Source organism: Lepisma saccharinum, chromosome 7 (assembly GCF_977018435.1).
Source record: "Lepisma saccharinum chromosome 7, izLepSacc3.1, whole genome shotgun sequence".
Lineage (NCBI taxonomy): Eukaryota > Metazoa > Arthropoda > Insecta > Zygentoma > Lepismatidae > Lepisma > Lepisma saccharinum.
In genome coordinates, this window is record NC_139235.1 from 15,589,865 (window position 1) to 15,611,184 (window position 21,320).

A 21,320-nucleotide genomic window follows, 5' to 3' on the forward strand; every position below is an offset into this window, starting at 1 on the left:
TTTTCAACCTTGAAACTTCCGTTTCCGACAAGAATATTTTTACACTCCGATAAAAAACCTCGTTGTACCAGGTAACCAAGAAAGTTCATGCGGTTTTTACAACTGCCCGTAGTTTTCGTGGGGTAGTACGCAGTTCAGCCGCCAGGGGTACATGTATGTGTGATTGGCGGAAAGCTCATTCCTTGGCACGTCAGCTAACGTAGATAACAGGTCGCAGTCGATAGTTCGGGAGCAAGTATTCGCAGTGAACCATGGCTGTGTCGAATGCAGTAATCAGGGCGTGTTTACTGGGTGAGTACAAGTTGGGCACAAAAGGAGCGGAAGCAGCAAGAAAAATATGTGCAGCGTTTGGAGAAGGTACAATTAGTGAACGGACAGCGCAAAAGTGGTTTCAGACCTTCTCGAGTGGCGATGAGACACTGGCAGACAAACCTCGATCGGGCAGACCGAAATCTCTCGATGTGGACCAACTGAAGGCAGCAATTGAAGAGAATTCAAGTCAAACGTGTCAAGAACTCGCTCAACGATTTGCGGTAAGTGCTGAAACAATTCGTGTGCACTTGCATGAGCTTGGCAAATCATGGAAACTGAGTAAGTGGGTCCCGCACGAGCTGACTGCTGCGAACCGTCTCCAACGACTGAACATTTCCGCTTCCTTGCTCACTAGGAACAACAACTGTCCAATTTTGGACCGCATTTTGACGTGTGATGAAAAGTTGGTAATGTACGATAACAAGAAACGCTCATACCATTGGCTATCGTCAAATGACACCATACCTTTAACTGCAAAACCTGCTCTTCATCAGGGGAAGGTGCTGCTGTGTGTCTGGTGGACTACGGCTGGGATTGTGCATTATGAGTTCTGGGAAAGTGGTAAAACCATCAACAAAGAGGTGTACTCCGCGCAATTGCAAAGAGTGGCCGAACAGCTTGCAAAAAAAAAACAACCTGCATTAGTGAATAGGAAGCGTGTTCTTTTCCACCAAGACAACGCTAAACCGCATACAGCAAAGATGACCCTGGAGGTGATTTCTTCTCTCGGCTGGGAACTTCTGCCACATCCAGCGTATTCACCCGACATCGCTCCATCAGACTACCATCTTTTTTGGTCTATGGACAACCATATGCGCAATCGACATTTCCAAACTCGCGAGGAGGTTGAAAACGCGGTGGTGCAGTTTTTTGCGGCCCTACACAAAGACTTTTTCAAACATGGCATCTACAGGCTTGTACAAAGATGGGAGAAGGTTGTAGAAGCGGATGGTGGATATTTTGCAGAATAAATATAAGGTAAACAAATTTGTTTTGTACCTTTTCTTCTTTGTACTAAAACCGCATGAACTTTCTTGGTTACCTGGTATTTTACGAAATGCAATTGACCAATACAATATTTAGGCAACAGTATCTTGACACGTCAATTTCCAGATCATATAAACTTTCCATTGCATTGTTGTATTTTCTCTCTTGAAAAGAGTGGTGGTGGAGTGTTTCCGAATAAGTTTTGTAAAAGAAAGTGGAGAATTAAGAGAAGAGCAGTAACGGAAGAATATAGGATGTTATTTTATTAAGACAATACGCCCTACGCACAGATGTGATATACAATTTTAGTAATTGTTGTTGGCTCTAAAATTTGCAAGAAGTTTACGTACATGATTCAAGTGAGCATTTGAATGTGCAATATGCAATTATAAAAAGGAAACGTTTAAAATATAAATTTGCATATGCGTAATTATCCTGCCCCTAATGATTAATAACGTACGTAAAGGAAAACCCTTAACATCAGTATTATTTCCAAAGCCAACACAAATCCTCACAGCCTCATATGCTTGGAATCTAAATTTTATGAATACTATCACAATGAACTAATCTGACCTGATTCAGTCAATCGAGCGATTTGCGAACCCATGCTCGCAAGTAGTAACGTCGCCATTCAAAGTCAGATACCGTCACACTAATCAATATATTGGACTTCAATAATTTTACGTGCGCTTTCCAGCGTTGTCAGTTAACAATTAGCCCGTTATACGGTGAAATTCTGGACGATTCTAAATCCTAACTCATTTCACGATCGAGAGGCAATTTTCCGCACACTGATTCTATTTACTTGTCTCCACTCATTCCCCCATCCGTCGCTTTATCTATTGATGAATCTCGATTTCAGATCGAAAGATATCAAATAGAATTAACAGTTGCTTTACGCAAGAGTAGGGTACGGGAAGGAAGTAAATTCATTAACTAACGTAACATCTCGAGCAATCATCAAATGCGACATTTACAAACTTTCGTAATGTAGTTAACATAACTTAAATATACTTCAGAATTTAAATAAAATTATAGCACCATTACACCAAAAATACCGTGGAGGAAGCGAACGAAAACAAATCTTCTGCGGAAGTAGTGCTCGACCAATGAACGCTCATCCAGCTACCAGCCGTTTGAAGCAGCGCGCACTGCTTTACTCTGCTCGCTCGCTTTGTGTACAATATAATACAATATGAACATGAAGAGTATGCTAAAACGTGGGTCTTCCTTTACGAGCGTTCCTTCAGCAGTTTCATCCTCACATCATTCATCGTTACGGTTAACCAAAGGGTAGAAAAATGACCCAAAATCTGAAAAATGCAAATACCATTGAAGGCCAACCATCATTACCAACAGAAACCGTCAATTCTGAAAATTCACATACTTCCTTCTTCATTGTGGTGTTAACTGTTGAGAGAGTGCATTGAAACGATAGAATCGACATAGATAAAATCTGTTTTGCGGGAACGTTCGTAGTAATAAAACATGGGGTCTGACCTCTGATGAAAGTGCGAACCAGTATTCGCATAAACTGGTGTATTTCAAGTATACCATGTCCCAGGAGTCTGTGGGAGCAATGCCGCGCATAACAGCAGAGAAGGGGAGAGAGCGGGTGGGCGGAGCAAACTAGTCCACGCTGCTGCAAGCGGCTGATAACCGAAGTCGCGTTGCCCCTTTCATGCAATCTCTTTCAGTCTCAAGGCGTCTATTGGTCGAGGCCTCCCGCGTCACCACGTTACCGGTTGAAGCAAGTTTGAACCACGTTACCGGTTGAAGCAAGTTTGAACCACGTTACCGGTTGAAGCAAGTTTGAACCACGTTACCGGTTGAAGCAAGTTTGAACCACGTTACCGGTTGAAGCAAGTTTGAACCACGTTACCGGTTGAAGCAAGTTTGAACCACGTTACCAGTTGAAGCAAGTTTGAACCACGTTACCGGTTGAAGCAAGCTTGCTCCACAGGCCCCTGGGACGGAGTATACATAAAATGCATTTCGTTCATTTGTTTGTCTGTATAGGCTGGTCCTGTTAAATGAACGTTAGAAGCATTTGTAGATTTTTGAATACACTCCTCGCTGGTGTATTCGATAGTTAACATTCTGAAAAGAATCCCCAGGAAGTGATGCGAAGATGTGGAAAAATGAATTTGAACGAAAGCAATTGAAGAGTAATTTGAACAACAAGATCGGTACGGAGTCTACTGGGAATTCCGTGAAAAACAAAAACAAAAACCTAGAAATTCTCAATGTAAACTCACTGCTACACCATTGCTATATGAAATACCCACACATCATATTTCCCTTGATGTAAAATCAGGAGAGGTTTATAGCAAAACATTTGCTACAAACATTGTAGAAAAACACTATTTTCATTCAACAACTTTCCGAACCGTTCCGTTGAAATCAAATTACATTTTGCGCAACATCCCATGTTTATTACGTAACCACCACCATTTTGTTTATGGCCTCCGGTTACCTTGCAGCAACATCTGACCCACAATTCGTTGCTAACCAGAGAAGAGAAAATTTAAAAAAAATTCAGAGCGTTCAATTATTATAAATTCGGCCTACTAATGAACCGTCCGTTTGAAATTAATTTCCCCGGACATGTCGGAGGAAAATCATATTCCGACGGTTTGGATGGAATTAATGGGTGTCCTCGAACCTGTCGTTTCAACTGCATACAAACCCCATTACAACGAACCGATTGCGAGTATCGATTTATGTACTGCTCGTTCCATTATTAAACTTCGTTATAGAGAGCCTTCGTATCCGTTTTTTTGTAAAAAAAATATGAATATTAATAGAATTTATGCATCGGTTACCTTGGTCAAATAGGGTCTGTATAAAATTATGATTTTTCCCCCCTCAGGTTTCCCAGGGGTAGAAATTTGCTGCGGTCGCGGCATATATTTTCCATCCGATTGGGCATTGTTAATGAGTCATTGCAATTCTTGATTGTTTAGTTTTAATGAGGTTCATGCGTCAGCTTTATTGCCAAATTGTTACCATTATGTGTTGCTATGCCTTACTTTTCAAGTAACAGTTACTTCTTTAGTAACCAAACATAGCCACCATACCACGTTACCAGTTGAAGCAAGTTTGAACCACGTTACAGTGCCTCCTCGATGGCGTAGTGGTAACGTCGTCGCCTTGCAATCAAGGGGTCCCGGGTTCGATACCCGGTGGAGGCACATAGCACAGTGGTTCGGATCCCACTTTAAAACTGTAGGTCCAGTCCCAATTTAAAACAACAAATCAATGAATCACGTTACCAGTTGAAGCAAGTTTGAATCACGTTACCAGTTGGAGCAAGTTTGAATCACGTTACCAGTTGGAGCAAGTTTGAATCACGTTACCAGTTGAAGCAAGTTTGAATCACGTTACCAGTTGAAGCAAGTTTGAATCACGTTACCAGTTGAAGCAAGTTTGAATCACATTACCAGTTGAAGCAAGTTTGAATCACATTACCAGTTGAAGCAAGTTTGAACCACGTTACCAGTTGAAGCAGTCCAGAAAACAAGCCTTTGCGACATATTTGTGATAGGAACGTTAAATGAAGTTAGGGGTTCTAGACTATCATAAAGCAAGCCTTACATTAAGCAGAGTACAAAATTTTAGTTTTCCTACTTTACGTTCAGATAGGTTAATTGGGACTTGGCCCACAGATTAAAGTGGAATAAGAACTAATATGCAACGTGCCTCCACCGCGAATCAAACCAGGTATTTCCTTATTACAAGGCCACTACGTAAAATAACCATTCGTCACCTTCCTTACCCTTGGATCAAATCTAGAATGCTGCACCTGTTTCTTCGTTCATCTATTTAATTAATTCATGCATTGTCATCTTTGCAATTAACTCTCACAGGCACAAAAACTTCTAAAGTAACGAACATAAAATTTAAAAAAAAGCGAAACTGCTGCCAAGGCAACGGAACAGATTCATCTATTTCTATTTATTTCGATTTCGAAAGGGATATTCCACATCAAATAGCTGCTTAGCAGATTTTCTGATTCGTCTTACAGGACACACGCAAAAAAATTCGTTTGACTCAAACGAATAATTGCTTCGTTTGTGCTTGCATTCTCCCCCCCCCCTCCCCAGCTTTCCCCCACCAAGTCAAAAGGACAAATCATTTGACGCTGGATTTTTTTTTCTTTTAGATTCAGAGAGAGGAACGTAGACATGTTCACCGATCAAAGATTTGAGTTCCTGTCGTGTCTTTTCATCTTGCATGTGTGTGTCCCCATATGAAGCACCCATTTGTGAAATTTGCCTTTTCTGTGTGTGCGAACATGACCCTTTGTCTACGATATGAATTTAATACCCCATGCTGCAAATTAATATTTTATACATTGTCTAAGTATTCAATGTTTTTCACTTTTCCATATCGATTACTACGCATGCTTTTTTATCTTTGGGAGAGTGGTTAAGGTGACGGGCTTGCATGCGGGAGATTGCGGGTTCAGACCTCTCTGTGGACTACCTCGATTCTTTCATATATTTTTCAGCGACTGTAGGTAACTTCTGAGTGTATCTTGATCAGTGTTTGCAAGTACATTCTGTCCCAACTATCTCTGGAGCAGGCGAACGAAAACAAGTGTCTGCGCAAGTAGTGACGCGAGGCGGCTCCACCAATGAACACGTGAGAGGGAACGGGATTGCATGGAGGGGGAAAGCGACTGCAGTTACCAACCTTGCGTGTACTGCTTCACTCTGTCCACTAGACCCCCTTCTCTGCCGATATGTGCGGCCTTGCTCCAGAGATATCTGGGACAGGGTATAGCTAGTCACTTGTAATGTCATTGCAGTAAAACAGTTGCTTAATTTGGAGAAATTCTAAGTTTTGACTAGCTACTTTTAAAATTGCTTGATTGATTTATTTTAGCTCGCATTTCTGCCACTTTTAGCTAATCGCGAAGATGAAGGTGAATGATGATGAAACTGATGAAGGGACACTCACGAAGAACACCCATGCCCAGGCGGGGATTTCAACGCGGAACCCTTGGCGTAGCGCGCTGTGATAATCACTCCCCCACTGAGGCCGGTAGCTTCTATTAAAGGTTAGCAAGTGTAGCTGTATAATTACTTTTTGCGATAGAAGTATGTTATCAACAGTTACTTTATGGCACTTAAATTGTTAACTCTGTAACGTGGAGAAAAGCTAAATGTGGCATCTCTCTGATTTCCAACTATGTTACCGCTCTTGATGCTAAGGTGAAAGGACCTTGACATGACGCCATGAAAACGCATAGGGGGAGTATGTGTGTGTGTGTGTAGGTAGGGTCTCGCACTTTTACATTTGTGAAGGTGATGTGATCAGGATCTCACTCGACCCTATTTACACCCTATCCCCCAGGGTTGCCTCAGGTATTGTACGTGCCCTTTTTAGGATATGAATGCTGATGAACCCCGGAGTAGTTTTCATACAGGCACATTGTCGGCATAATTCTCACCTGAGATCATTCACACCGGGGATTGAACCAGAGTTTCACGCGTGGCACTCAAACGACCTACCGACTGGACAATGGACTGTATCGATTTTTGAGGAAAATTTATACATACATAGAAGTGAGGGGGGGATTTGTGTTTTTGTCCATTATATTTACACAAAAATAATTCAGAAATTTCTCACCGAGCCTCATGACTGTGGATGTTTCATATTTAATAACACAATCTGGAAAATTGTTATTTGCATTACAACTTCGGTAAGAATTAAGAATACAGAGAATGTCTCCAATTTTTTTCCTACTTCTTATACTCACTAAATATGCAGTCCTGGTAACGTGTCTGGAGTTGAGATTTGGGGGTCACGTGAAAAAATGTACACTTACGTCTACCTTGCAAAATTACGTTCTTCATTACCGCGATCATTCTCCATATAGAAACATAGGAACCGTGTTTGATGATATGAACAAGTGACGTTCGACATTCGTTGCGCTGTCTACAGCGTTGCCACACTGTTCCTTCGTTACTTGCAGAGCATTAATTGTTGCTTCGTTACTTGAACGAGGTAGAAGAGCATGTGGAATGCGGACTTCGATTAGAGGTAAGTTTGGCAACTGTGTTCGAGCGTTCTTCTACAAAAATGGAGTCTTGCGCAGTGAGGAAGCTAGTGCTACAAAACTTATATCTTGATACAATATGTGCTCATTGGCAAAACATTTAACTGATATCTCCACGAACCATTTTCGGTAAGGTTAGGGTAAGAAAGGATCTCGAATTTCGTTAATATTTGGTATATTAAGTACTTTTGGATCTTCTTATCAGTACATTATGCTCGGGTAACCCCACAAACCATTCACGGATAGCCCCACGAACCATTTCCAGTAAGGTTAGGTTCGGCAAGCTTAGTTAAACTTTTGTTCCTAAAACAATGCGATACAGTTGTAAAAAAAATCCAATTACATCTGCTTTTTTCCCTATTTCCACACGTAACCCCCGCATTTTAACAACAGATTCGTGATTAGAAGGCCAAATGTAGTTGGTATACCAAGAAGTAACGAAATTGGAGTCATTCTCTATATTCTTCATTCGCTCCCAACTTACAAAAGCTATTTTTGCTAACCAATTTTGGCCAATCACAAAGATGATGATACATATGGCCCGGGACTGTATGTCCCATAAAACTGCAAAATATGTATATAATTGTCATAAAAATTTAAAAAATGTCACAAAAAATTAAATTGTCAGAAAAAGTCAGAATTTCTCACCGCAATAGATTCCTTTACAGAAGGCAATGTCTTCACTCGCACTGTTGCATACTGATTCGTGCCTGGCTAAAACAACAAGTGATCTTGAACTGCTTACTCGATTGCCGATAGAGTACGGCTGTAATGTACTGAATGCTATGTTTAACTTTGTCTGATTGTTGTGCGTAGCCAAAAAAAAAGTAAAAAAGGATGTGAACAATTGAAACTTCCAGCCCGGTAATTCTCGTGCTCGCACAACAATGACAGAGATAACATTTTTCCTCAATAATGATCGCACGGCTATCAATTGTCGTTGGGATAAAAAAAGAAGGCTATTATTGTTCTGTGCTAGTTGGTAAGAAAGTACTGTATCTGCTTTTCATTTCTTCATCCGTAATTTTCTTATCCTGCCACCTGCCATCGATAAGATGAACTATTCGTTGCGCTAAAGGTACGAAGATAAATTTTAAATAGCCGATAATATGCAATACAATTACGAAATTATACAGAAATATGTGTTACAGTGGAACCTTGATGACCTCAACATCTCGAATTCCGTGATAAGGCGAATATTTTGTAATCCCCTTGAATTGTCCATAACACTCAATACTAATTTTACCTCAACAACTCGAATAAAACATTGATAAGACGAATTTTTGTACAGTTTATGGGATAACTCGAAGATAGAGTATGACGAACCTCTGAGTCGAAGTCAAATTCTAATCACCTCTATAACTCGAAGTTTTAATAGCACGGACCTCAATAAGTCTAAGTGTAGGGTGCGTACGTATGCCGACGTTCAGAAGGGACAGTAAACTTTAGACCTCTCTAACTCGAGCTTTGGTAAGTCGAAATCCTTGATACCTCGATTTTTTTCTTTTTTCCCTCAAGTTCGAGTTATCAAGATTCCACTGTATCACAAGAAAATCGAAGAGGTATGTTGTAAAAACGGAAATTGGTAAAATATGTCAAAATATGCTTTATCAAGTTGGTCTTTTTTCGGCTGATTTTCATCAGATATGCTACCCGATGGCGCAGTGGTAGCGTCGTCGCCTTGTAATCAAGGGGTCCCGGGTTCGATACCTGGTGGAGGCACATAGTGGTTCGGATCCCACTTTAAACTGTAGGTCCAGTCCCAATTAGCCTTACTGTGCATAAAGTGGACTTAAAACACCAAATCAAACTCAAACCCAACTCATCAGATATGTAAAGATCTCATCCCAGTATTCGACCCGATGTCCTCATGATAAGTAATGATATGATGAAATTAATGAAGGGACAATCACTATTATCAACCATGCCCAAGCCGAGATTCGTACTCGGAACACCTGGCGTCATATCCGCTGTGATAACCACTCCGTCATGGTGGTTAGGAAGAAATGCATCTCGGTGATCGCACTCAGGACCTGAAGCTGCAAAGGTAAGAGTTCTACTTATGCGGTTATCCTAACACAAGCAATCAGCCGATCACATTAATTAACCACGAGCTTGTCTTTGGAGATGAATCAATACACACAGCAGCGAAGAAAGAACCGCGAACTGTCCGACGTTGCCTTAATTTCGCGCCCTCTCGTTTTCCAATTGACGGACCGTGCAAAGCCTATTTCTCAAAGATGCTTGCGTCCGCATCTAATGGTTGTTTTCCAGGCAGCAGCGGATGCCTCGGGGAGAGGGACAGAGCTAACGTAATTTGCCAACCAATGATGGATCATGTAATTACAAGAGGGTAGCATCCTCTACTTGAAACCCCCAACTCTGATGCTTTCTGCCGCCAACATCAATTAGGCATTCCATCGCCTCCATAATATGCATCTTCCTCTCCCGCACGTTCGAAACGGGACGAGAGAATAACCGCTGCAATAGCTCATCTAAGGTTACCAGAGCTCGTTTGCTTACGTTAAGAAACAAACTGAAAACACACACACAAACTTTTGGTGGGTAAGGTACTTTTCTGTTTTGATTATTTAGTTCTAGTTTTACATGGAGGGTATTCAGGTCCTTGCCTTGTCTTACACTCGGTTGTAAAATACACATGCATTAGATCACAGAAAACAATGAGCCTCATACATTTATAGACGCGCACACACACACATTTATACATGAGGCAAAATATTTTTATTATTAAACATGTGATGCAGTACATGGTCCTATTGCATTCAACGCTGCTTACAACCACACATTTTGTTTTCTCTTCATTAAAATCTAATCCAATATTGAATCATTCACGCATTGCTACTGAAGTTGTTTGATTATATCAATGTCATCAGCATATGCTCTGTTAGTATTTGTATAGTTTGGATCCACGGTAATTTTTAGCCATTATGTGTAATATATATATATTATTATTGTGTGTGTTTGTGTGTGTACGCTCAAATACAGCTCAGCAAGTACATATTTCTAGGAAACACGCGGTTGCTTTTACATATGTTTTGGTTAGATTTTGCCAACAAAGTTTTCATTGAACGTTTGAACCTTACTAAATAATGTGGAGTGCTACGATACCCTACTATATTAAATGTGCAAAACAGTGGACGACTTTTTCTTTACAAATGATAATTGGACGACTTTTTCCTTACAAATGATAGAAGGCTGTTGCAAAGTGGTGTTCGAACCTTTGTAATATGAATCCACGAAGAATGAAGCCGGTTGTCGAGATCGGCTAATCGCTAATGATCTACAGTTTAAAAGTGAAATCCATACCTTTGTGCAGTGTTACTACACTGAGATAATAATGGAGAAACGTATTAACCCTACCTTACCCATGATATAAAAGGAAGTGACTTATCTGAAACAATTTTGTTATTGAATCACTGCTTCATTTGTTGTTTACATAGCTGCTGTTACATAATAATTACAAAAATTACAAATAAATAACAACCAATTATTGCACGAGTGTCACACATATATTTTATCATTCTTTAAATCTAAACAATATTAATGTCGTATAAACGCGTTCTTGTAAATATTGTTGCAGTTATATAGTGATTATAATGATTTCAAAATTTGTACACATCCCAAAGCGAGGTTGGTTGGCTCATCACGTGAATGTTACATCCTATGTATGTTACCTTTATGATTTTAGGAACGAAAGAAATACAGAAACACCCTGGGGGACAATGTACTTGGTTTTAAATATTTTATAAGAATATTCACAGTTGCAAAACTGAAAAACAAGAGGTGGTGGGTCTGGCAGGCCTTCCCCCGCCTAGGGTAAGCTAGGGTTAATAACGGAGTCTCAATGATGCTCTCTAACCTGGGCCCATCCCCTGAAGCTCTCCTATTGAACCACGTCATGCTGATCAGTGTAAGAAAAGAACAATTGCTCGATCAATACCATAACATAACACATTCATTAATAACAGCGTGCTGAATTAAAACTAACATTACTTTTTCAGAAATCTGTGTTCACAGCACTGTATGTTTTAGGTTCTTGCGAAAATAAATATTGGAAACCACCGTGGGTGACTTATTTGAAATCTGAATGTAGAAGATCAGAAACAACCATAGCAGACTGTATGCTCAAAGATCACTGCATAGATTGTTTGTCCTGTTACGATAGCGTCGTCAATATTGACAAATATATGTCTTACCACTTCTCACAGACGAATAAACACTGTCAAACATTGTACATAAACATGTTTGAGGTGTAAATACAGGTTAGATTGGAGTTAGCTTCCAGCGTTTCGAGCGCATACATTGCTTTCTCATCATCATGGTCATGGAAAGCTACAATTCCAAGATAAAGTTCATTTTCAAAATTTAAAACAATTCAGACATGAATAATTCTGTGTCAACATCTACTATCAAACTGATGAAAGTTCTGGTCCAGGCACTGCTGGAAACGCGAAGAAATGGAATCGCAAATATCAAGAATCATTTCGTTCTGTATTGGGCGCAATCTCGTTCAATAGCTGCCTTCAATTCGTCGACTCTTGCCGATTTTGTTCTGTAAACTTTATATTTTATGCATCCCTGCACAAAAACACTAGTGGCGTGAGGTCTGGTGAACGCAAAAGGTATTCTTCTGAACATCTTCGTCCAATCCACCTGTTCCAGCACATTTTTCCAAGTGCCACTCTCAAACGGTCAGTATCATATGCATTGAGCATGGACTCTTCTTGAAATGGAACTCTTCCAACCAATGCTTCAAAATGCAATGAACACTTGATTTTGATATTCCTGTTACCATCTGTATACATTTTTATGGGACACCCGTCATAGGTGACATGTGGATGATGGTATATTTTAATATACATATTAAGTTCAGTAGCAGAGTCACCATTTCGATATGGATTTCGAGTTAGAATCCGGGACTGGCTGTAAATAGTTGACTGAAGAAAATACTGTGTTAAGACCGCCCATTACCGCTTTCATCTAATTACCGTAAGAATGAAAGGCGCACACCATTTTAAGCCTTAATAAATGAGTTTTCTAACAATGCATTTTGTAGTCATGCTTCTTTGTTTTCGAGTTACTAGCAGATATAAAAGCTAGAACATAGAATTGCAAAAATCTTGATACAAGTCACATACATAGGACATCATTGTAGGTGCACAAATACTCTTTGTGTTCCAAATCTAGAAGAAAGAAATACATCTTATGAAGGCTGAAAATGCTCCATCTGATTGCTTCTATGGAATTACCCTGTTGTTCAATAACTAGTTTCAGATTTCATCCTGGGGTTTATGCAACTTAATGTACGTTAAGGTATGGTGGGTTGTATACTACTTGCTGAATGATGTTCCCATTCTACTACGTTTCAAGTTTCATTTGCGGAAATAAGTCCTAAACCAGTACAATCGTAGTACTGTACAGCGTCTCAAAAGTTTTAGGACAACGACATTTTAAACTAGGCAACCCAAATTACGTAAGGCGCTGGTGGGTTGCTTGTAGAGTTAGGCTCAATTTCAGGGTTGCCATATGCACAATAGATATTTATGAAATACGCGAAAGGAATAAAAGCAAGTATTATTGTATAAACTCTAAAAAAATATCAATATTACATTTGTCGCAAATAAGAAATACTTTCTGAAATATAGAAAATCGATTTTCTAGTATTTCATCGCTAATAAGTATACAAAGAAAAAGAGGAGAGAGGAAACGAAAAGGGACAACAAATGAGAGGAGAAAAGAGAGAGCGAAAGAGGAAGAGGAAAAGTAAAGGAAGGAAGGAAAGATAGGACAGATGTGGATAGGAGAAGTAATGAGGAGGAAGGAAAAGATGCGAGGAGAGATGAGGAAAATGGAGAAAAGAGGAGAAGAGAGGAGGGAAAGAGATGAGAGGAGAGGAGAAGAGAAGGTTTGAGAGGAGAGGAGGAGACGAGAAGATGGGAGTTGAGAGTAGAGTAAAAGAGAGAACATGAGAAAAACGATAAGGAGAAGAGTTCAGTGGAGTCGGAAATCTAAGACAGGAGAGGAGATAAAAGGAGTGGAGAAGAATGGTATGGAGACAACAAGCGATAATAGGAGGGAAGGCGATATGACATATAAGCAGAGGAGAAGAAGGGGAGAGAAGGAGAAGAAGAGAAGAGAAAGGAGACGAGAGGGGAGATGAGGTATTTGTAGAAAATATCGTCTCAGCGTCAAGAATTAATGCATTGATCAAATTATCGACATGAAACGTTCAATAATATTTTAAAATGAATTGGAGAATGTATTAGATCGATGCGAAATGCCTTTTGGCTGAGATCAGAGCGAGATAAAATCCACCACGTAAGATCTTTGATTTTGCCTGGGATTATAACGCTAAAAGCATGGATGTAATTTTCATATTTATAAGAATTATCCAATTTGTCTCCACTTCTCAGTTCGTTGAAATAGAGGTTTTGTTATTTAATATTTCTCCTCCCCCATCCGTTAATTCCAAACTGAATAATTCCGTTTCACACGGCGTGGACAATGAACGCAACGGAATATTTCTAAAATTTACGAAAATTTTCTGCCTCCGGAGTGGTTTGAACCTACGATCATCAGATTGACAATCTACAACGTAACCGCTACTCTACAAACTTTCGTTCTTGAGAATAACTAGGAGGAGCTGATGAGTATGTAGATGGAACTCCCCCCCTACATGTAATGTGTAAAGAATTCTTGTTTGTAACAAAGAAAACGAAGATAATACGAATCGGCTGGAACATTTAATTGAAATATTATTAAGCCTTGTTTCCATATTAAAAACACTTAACAAGTAACGTTTCAACACTGAGTTCTTCGTCTGAGGAACACCCTGATACAGGGTTGAAACGTTACTTGTTAAGTGTTTTTATTTCTTAATAAATCTGCCTTGGTCCACAACTTACAAGGGCGGTTATCTAAATGTCCCCTCCGATTTACATGAAACTTGGCAGGTGTATAGACGGGGCTAAAGGAAGAAATACGTGTTTTTGTGTTTCAGCAAAAAAACTGTTTTAGGGGACAATATCCTGCCCTCAAATGTCAAGATGAGGAGAAATTGAAGTGGGGATCTGACCCCGAAACCACGTAAATATGACATAGGAAGAACACGCATATAATTGGAACACACACAGCTCAGAGCTGTGTTTGCCAGTGATAAGCACTTCATATCTCAAGTGTCCCACTTGTGTATGTGCCAGTACTATTAGCACAGAACTTCAACCGCCATCGTCCTTCACGATAGCACTTGCGTTTGGTACCGACAATCCTACAGTTTATAATCCTCTACGTCTCTTGTTTCCCCTTTAATACCAAAGAAGTGAGACGAGGATTGTCTTATCGGCGCAGTGGATGATCATATATTAGGTACTTAAAGTATACAATTGGAACTTAATATTCGTTAACCCAATATTTATTACAAAACATATTAGTACTTATACTTTCCAAATACAATTAATTCAACAGAAATGTCTATGGATTATCTCCCAGTTAACCTAGTTTAATTTGTCCCATTTGATAGTCAGCAGTCAGTAAGTAAAGGCTACACGAGTCAGATCAAATCGCAACCCAGCCCAAAACCCCCCACAGCCAACATGACCTGGAGCAATCCACCAAAAAAAATCTAAACTAAAACAATTTCCTTTTCTAGCACTTTTAAGAACTCAAAATAAATCAATGGACTTTAGGTAAATTACACCCGGCCATGAGGGCCTATAAAGGGCGATAGACTGTAATGCAATATACTCAGCCTATCCAGCCAGTGTCCAGTACGTCAGAAGTCTCTAGTAGTCGGCAAGGATCTGCCACGCTAAACTTCTCGCTCGACCAGCGCAGAAGCCCAGCCAATGGCAGAACCTTCCAGAGTCACCTGTCTATTGAGTCTCCATCCGTCATTCATGAGCAATATTACACTATGGGCTTACAAGTTCTATGCTATGTGCGTTCCAATTATATGTGCTTGCTCTTCCTATGCTATATTTACGTGGTTTTGGGGTCAGATCCTCACTTCAATTTCTCCTCATCTTGCTATTTGAGAGGGGGGATGCCCCCTAAAATTGTTTTTTAGCTGAAACACAAAAACACGTATTTCCTCCTTTGGGCCCCTCTATGCACCTGCCAACTTACATGGAAATCGGAGGGGGACACTTAGATAATCTCCCTTGTTAGTGTATTTAATGGAGAATTGCACATGATGAAAACTTTTCATTCGATATTTGCGGAGGTATCCTTGCATTGAACTGGAGTGGATTAAGGGATAAAATTAGCACGTCCTGAATTACCACAAATATAAATAGTTATTTCATTAATATTTGTCAAAGTCTTTGAAGAAGTACATAATTATCGTTAGAGTATCATAATTCACGATCTTATACGTAAAAATATCCTTTTCAACATGTATCAATTCATTTATTTGTTTATTTTTTTTAGTAAATTCCAGATGCAGAACTTGTAATCAAGGGGTCCCGGGTTCGATACCCGGTGGAGGCACAAGTGGTTCGGATCCCACTTTAAACTGTAGGTTCAGTCCCGATTAGCCTTACTGTGCATAAAGTGGACTTAAAACAGCAACTCAAACCAAACCAGATGCAGAACAATGTAGCCACTCTACATTGCTATTACAAATAATGTTACAAGGTAAAAAGGTAAAGTGCTCCCCTGTGCATAGCACTACGCCATGAAGGCGTATAGGGGGTGTGGGGGTAACGTCCCACACTTTCTTGATCCGGTCGTGAGTGGGGGTGATGTGATCAGCATCACGCCCCTGACCGCCTTTACTCCCCAGGGTTTCCCCCAGGTACCCATGTTATTCGACGCTGGGTGGGCGCCGGGGCCGCTTCCATCGTTAGAAAAGTTCCCGGATTTGAACCGGCCGGGGATCGAACCCGGGACCTTTAGCATGGTAGTCAGACGCGTTACCGACTGAGCCACCGCGGCCTAAAGTTTTCATCATGTTACAAGGCTCCTGTTTAATAAAAGGAGATTTTTTTAAAAAAAAACACTTCGTAAGGAGACTCGAACCTGGGACCACTAGACGCCCCGTTGAGAACTCTAAGCACTACACCACGCCTTTACCTTCCGTTCAAACAACAATTTTCATATATTCAATCACTCCAATATTGTAAATGGCGTTGGATATTCATGTAATACTTTTCCTCTTCCTCTTTCGCTCTCTCCTTTCTCCTCTCATTTGTTGTCCCTTTTCGTTTCGTCTCTCCTCTTTTTCTTTGTGTACTCATTAGTGATGAAATACTAGAAAATCGATTTTCTTTCTTTCAGAAAGTATTTCTTATTTGCGAGAAATGTAATATTGATATATTTTTTTAGAGTTTATACAATAATACTTGGTTTTATTCCTCTCGCGTATTTCTTAAATATCTATTGTTCATATGGCAACCCTGAAATTGAGCCTAACTCTACAAGCCACCCACCAGCGCCTTACGTAATTTGGGTTGCCTAGTTTAAAATGTCGTTGTCCTAAAACTTTTGAGAGCCACTGTACAATGAATTACCAATCTTTCACAAGTATCTCTTAGTTCACTTATTTTGCTGTTAGGTTCCGTATTGGATGCTAGAATAAAGGTAGCTGAAGCCACCTCTCAATCACGTTAAAGAAGGTGGCTGAAAATGTTTCTAACGGGCGATGAAATGGAACAAACCAGTGGGCATGTTACTTGAACAGCATAATATTCACTCAATTCACACACATTATACATTTATTATGAACAAGTTTTACTGTCACCAAATATTATAATTTTCTTGAAGTAGAAAGAAAATTCAACCTGAATACTATCTAAAATATCGATCGACTTTAAGCTGGACTTCAATCTTTAGACGCCATTTAGCGATTAGTATATTTCGGTATCAAAACCAACACACTAGCCGCCTTTGTTTCATTCGAGATCCGCCTGGCTAAGGGAATACACGAAACAAATAAATGAACTATACTTAGCTCTGTTCTTTCAAGGAGTTCAACGTAGTGGAGAACTTGAGCCTAATGAAATATGAATTTCGGTCACATTCGACAGTGTTGATGTCGCTGAGAGAGTTGTGATCTGCCATACAGTTCCTCCGAAGTAGAAGGTTCTTAATTTGAGTACTGACCTAGTAAGATTTATACAGATTGTTTCAGAAATTATCGAGAGATACAAAAATAATATTGCAAGTATTGAACTTATGTTAATGAAACCAGTCCAGAACGAACAGGGAACTCAAACACTTTTTTGCACCTAAAATGTTCAAAGTGTGCACCATTGGTGACACGGCACACATCGACACGATAGTCTACTTCCTGCAACACACTCATCAACATGGTGCTGCCGATACTGTCTATCGCTGCGATGCTAAGCTCCCTTAGGGCTACGATATCACTCGGCATCGGTGAGACGAATACTCTGTCTTTGATGAAACCCCACAAAAAGAAGTAACACGTTGTAATTTCTGGTGATCTTGGGACCAAAACATTGCACAAAACACTGAGAGTGATGTGGATGATTTGAGTGTCGCCTAGCGGCAGGGATATGAACTCTCAGCTTAACAAAACATACACAAACTGTTTGCATTCCTCGATCGTTCTGGACTGGTTCATTAACGTAAGTTCAATAGTTTACTGGCAATCACTTTTTGTAACTCTTCAATTATTTCTGAAACACCCGGTACAGAAAGTCGATGTATATAAAATAACGTGACCTGTGAGACATTCAGTGGATAACTCAGATGTCAGCTGTTCGGCAAGAATTTTGACATGAAGATACTAATATCAAATAGGCTAATAATGCAGAGAGAGTGCAGAGAAGAATTGTTGGACTTAAAGAAAATACGAGGGTGAGTCAAATGAAGGGCTCTGGTGTAAAACATGGTGACATTTTGGTCCATTTCTGAGTTCATTAAGAAAAAAGATTATTAGAAGCTTTACTGTAGATAAATTGTGTTAACCAATTGTACAAGGCTTCATTGAGTCCAATGCAAATTTTATGACATGGCAATTCCACTCGAAAATTGAAGGATGGCACATTTTTACTTTGTAACTAAAAAATGACCAAAATGTCACCATGTTTTCCACCCGAGCCCTTAAAATGAAAATCTTAAAAGTCCGACAAAAATTACACGACAGGCTGTAAACAGCTCAAATTATTTACAAAAATACCTCAAGAGGGTGCACCGCTGATCAAGTGAGCTTCACAACATCATTTCTGTCATTTAAATATGGCGCCTCCTCCACACACTTGTACACCCAACGGCAAAATAAACAGTAGGCGAATTGTGAATCACCATTTTCATTCAGTCTGTATTGCACAATATGCTGATAATGAATTGAAATAGAGACTTCAATAAGCAGAGGGCAATGCCTGTTTCGCACCAACGTAATTTCATTCCTTAAAACAACACAGGATGTACGTAGAATAAAAAGTAATGAAAGTTTGCCTACCATTATCTTTGCCGTTGACTGTACCAGTGAAGAGCTGTGGTTGCCTGCCCTCTGCAAGCCTAAAACTTATACATTCTAAGGCAAATATAAATTCATCGTTTCTATACATGCTTGCCACACATGCAAGTTTACAAATAGAGGAGGAAGATGAACAATGGCCTCAGTTCACAGATAAATTTGCCTCCCAGATGGCGCAGTGGAAAATACGTCTGGTTAGATACCTAGTGGAATCGCATAGTAATTTGCATCCCACTTTAAACTGTAGTTTCAATCCCGAATAGCCTTACTGGGCATATTGTGGACTTGGATACCAACTCAATCAATCAGTCACAGATAAATTGGTGAAAAGACCTTCGCCGTGGCTCGTAAGTGACTGCACGTGCATTCCAAATACTCTCCTTAAACAATGGGTCTGTGCTAAAATGCATCGAACTTGAGCAACTTGACATGCACAAATCTACTGGATTAGAAAAAGTAAGGTTTTAATTTGATTTGTCCTCGCATAAGCAGGCACAAGTAAGCTAAAAGATAAGTCAAATGAGAGAAAGCAAGAAACAGGGAAATTTAACATGTTAATATTGGAAGATTACGTGAGCTACCAGTAAGGTTCTAATTAAGAAATCACGTTGCCAAGGAACCGAAATAAGAGCGTGAGAATATGGAAAACATAAACACAATTATAAGGAAACGCATGGACCAGCGTAGTGTGTTCTCTCGGTTTCCCATGCAGAGAACCAGAGCTCGGTCTGTTGCTTGGGGGGAAGTGCTTTCCGGCGCCGTAATATCCAAACAATTTATTGAAGCCTTCTCTCTTGTGTATGGAATTTCGCATACTTGGAATTCTTCGCTGCTCGCCTTTCCCACCCGTTCGCAATTTGCGTACATGGGTGGGGGCAGAGGGGGAGCCACGCCCGAGAATTTAAATTAAAATTTTCTAAGTTATTTGCCAGGAATCTTCTTGCTGCTTCTTGGGCAACGAGACAACAAGAATTCCTTCCTTACAATTTCAATTTACGTAATCACTGGAAAGGATGGGGTGTGGCATTAAGGTCGTCGAGGAAAGATGAGTTTGCTTTAGATGAAGTTCCGTTGTTAAACTACCTCTCGTTCTTTGCATTGTATCCCGTCGGTCGATTGCAAAGTTTCTGGCCAAACGTTTTAAATATTATATGTATAATTAACATATTGATGAGCTGAAAAATAATATCAAGAATGACCCATAAAAGTATTTTAAAATAACTATTACTTGAGATAAAAGGGAAGCTAACAGACATATTTGTGGAACATTTCGAATAATTCGATACGTTAGGATGTTTTGGGATTTAGAATACTAACGTTAAGGGGGGAATAACAATTTGGAGGTATTGGCATTTACATTTGCAATAAGGAGAAGGGTTAGGGTGGGCTCAAGGTTCCAGCTGAAATAGTCTTTGCCCAACGAAATATACTACGTACGTTCACAGAATAATTGTTAGTGCAAGAAACTCTAACATGTGCACAACTATAAAAAAAGAGAGAATAACATATTCATAATGAGATATATATATATATATATATATATATACAGAGAAAACAGTTCGATACCCGGTGAAAGCACATTGCACAGTGGTTCGGATACTACTTTGAACTGTAGGTCCAATCCCGATTTGCCTATCTGTGCATAAAGTGGACTTAAAACAACGTTTCAAATTTTAAACATAGAGAAAACGCAAAGAGATAAAGAAATAGAGGATGAAAGAAAGAGAAATCAGAAAAGAAAGAATAAGATCTATCACTCTGCATTTTATTGACACACTACAAATTATATGTGAATATACAAGCACACATACAGACAAAATAATATATAATACATGGGAACATATAATATATACACTTAGACTACATACATACATTTAGAGAAATGTGTAAGTAATTCTATCGATTACACACTGTAGCTCTAACATAAGAAATGCATGTAACATTGATATTAACAATCCATAGTCTATCAGTATTTTGTATTTATAACCAAAGTTTTGTCAATTTTTCTTTTATGTCTATCACGTGAAGTCAAAAGTTGGCTCGCATCTCCTATCCTTTGTAGTTTCTAGCCATCGTTACTATTATTTTTGATCCTAGTTTCCCGTGTCGTCTTGTCTCTGACCTCGTTCGTTCTTTCGGTACTTGTGCGACGGACTTTACTTTCGCTCGTGATTTGCACCGTGGGAGTTGTATCCTGGTGGACTCTAGCGTACGCAGGATTTGTTTTTCCAGAGAGGGCTGGAATTGTAAAAGTGGACATCACATAGCTACGTTCTAGTTGAGCTTGATACACTTAAAATATTTCGTAATTTTAATTTCATTGCATTTATCTTTATTTTAAAAGTTGTTCAAAGAAGACAACGGTGATCGGGGGTTATTTTAAGTGTTTTCGTATTTATCATTTTGGTTTCTTCCGAGTTTTTAACTGCTTTTCTGTGAAAATTTTGATTTTCTCCAAATTTCGGAAGTGGCTGAAGCCTCATCACCTCC

General features: G+C 39.5%; 1 pseudogene; it reads left to right on the top strand.

The window, feature by feature from the left end:
* The first annotated feature begins 251 nt into the window (after positions 1 to 251).
* On the top strand, positions 252 to 1,283 carry LOC145990107 (histone-lysine N-methyltransferase SETMAR pseudogene; annotated as a pseudogene).
* Positions 1,284 to 21,320: the final 20,037 nt, after the last annotated feature.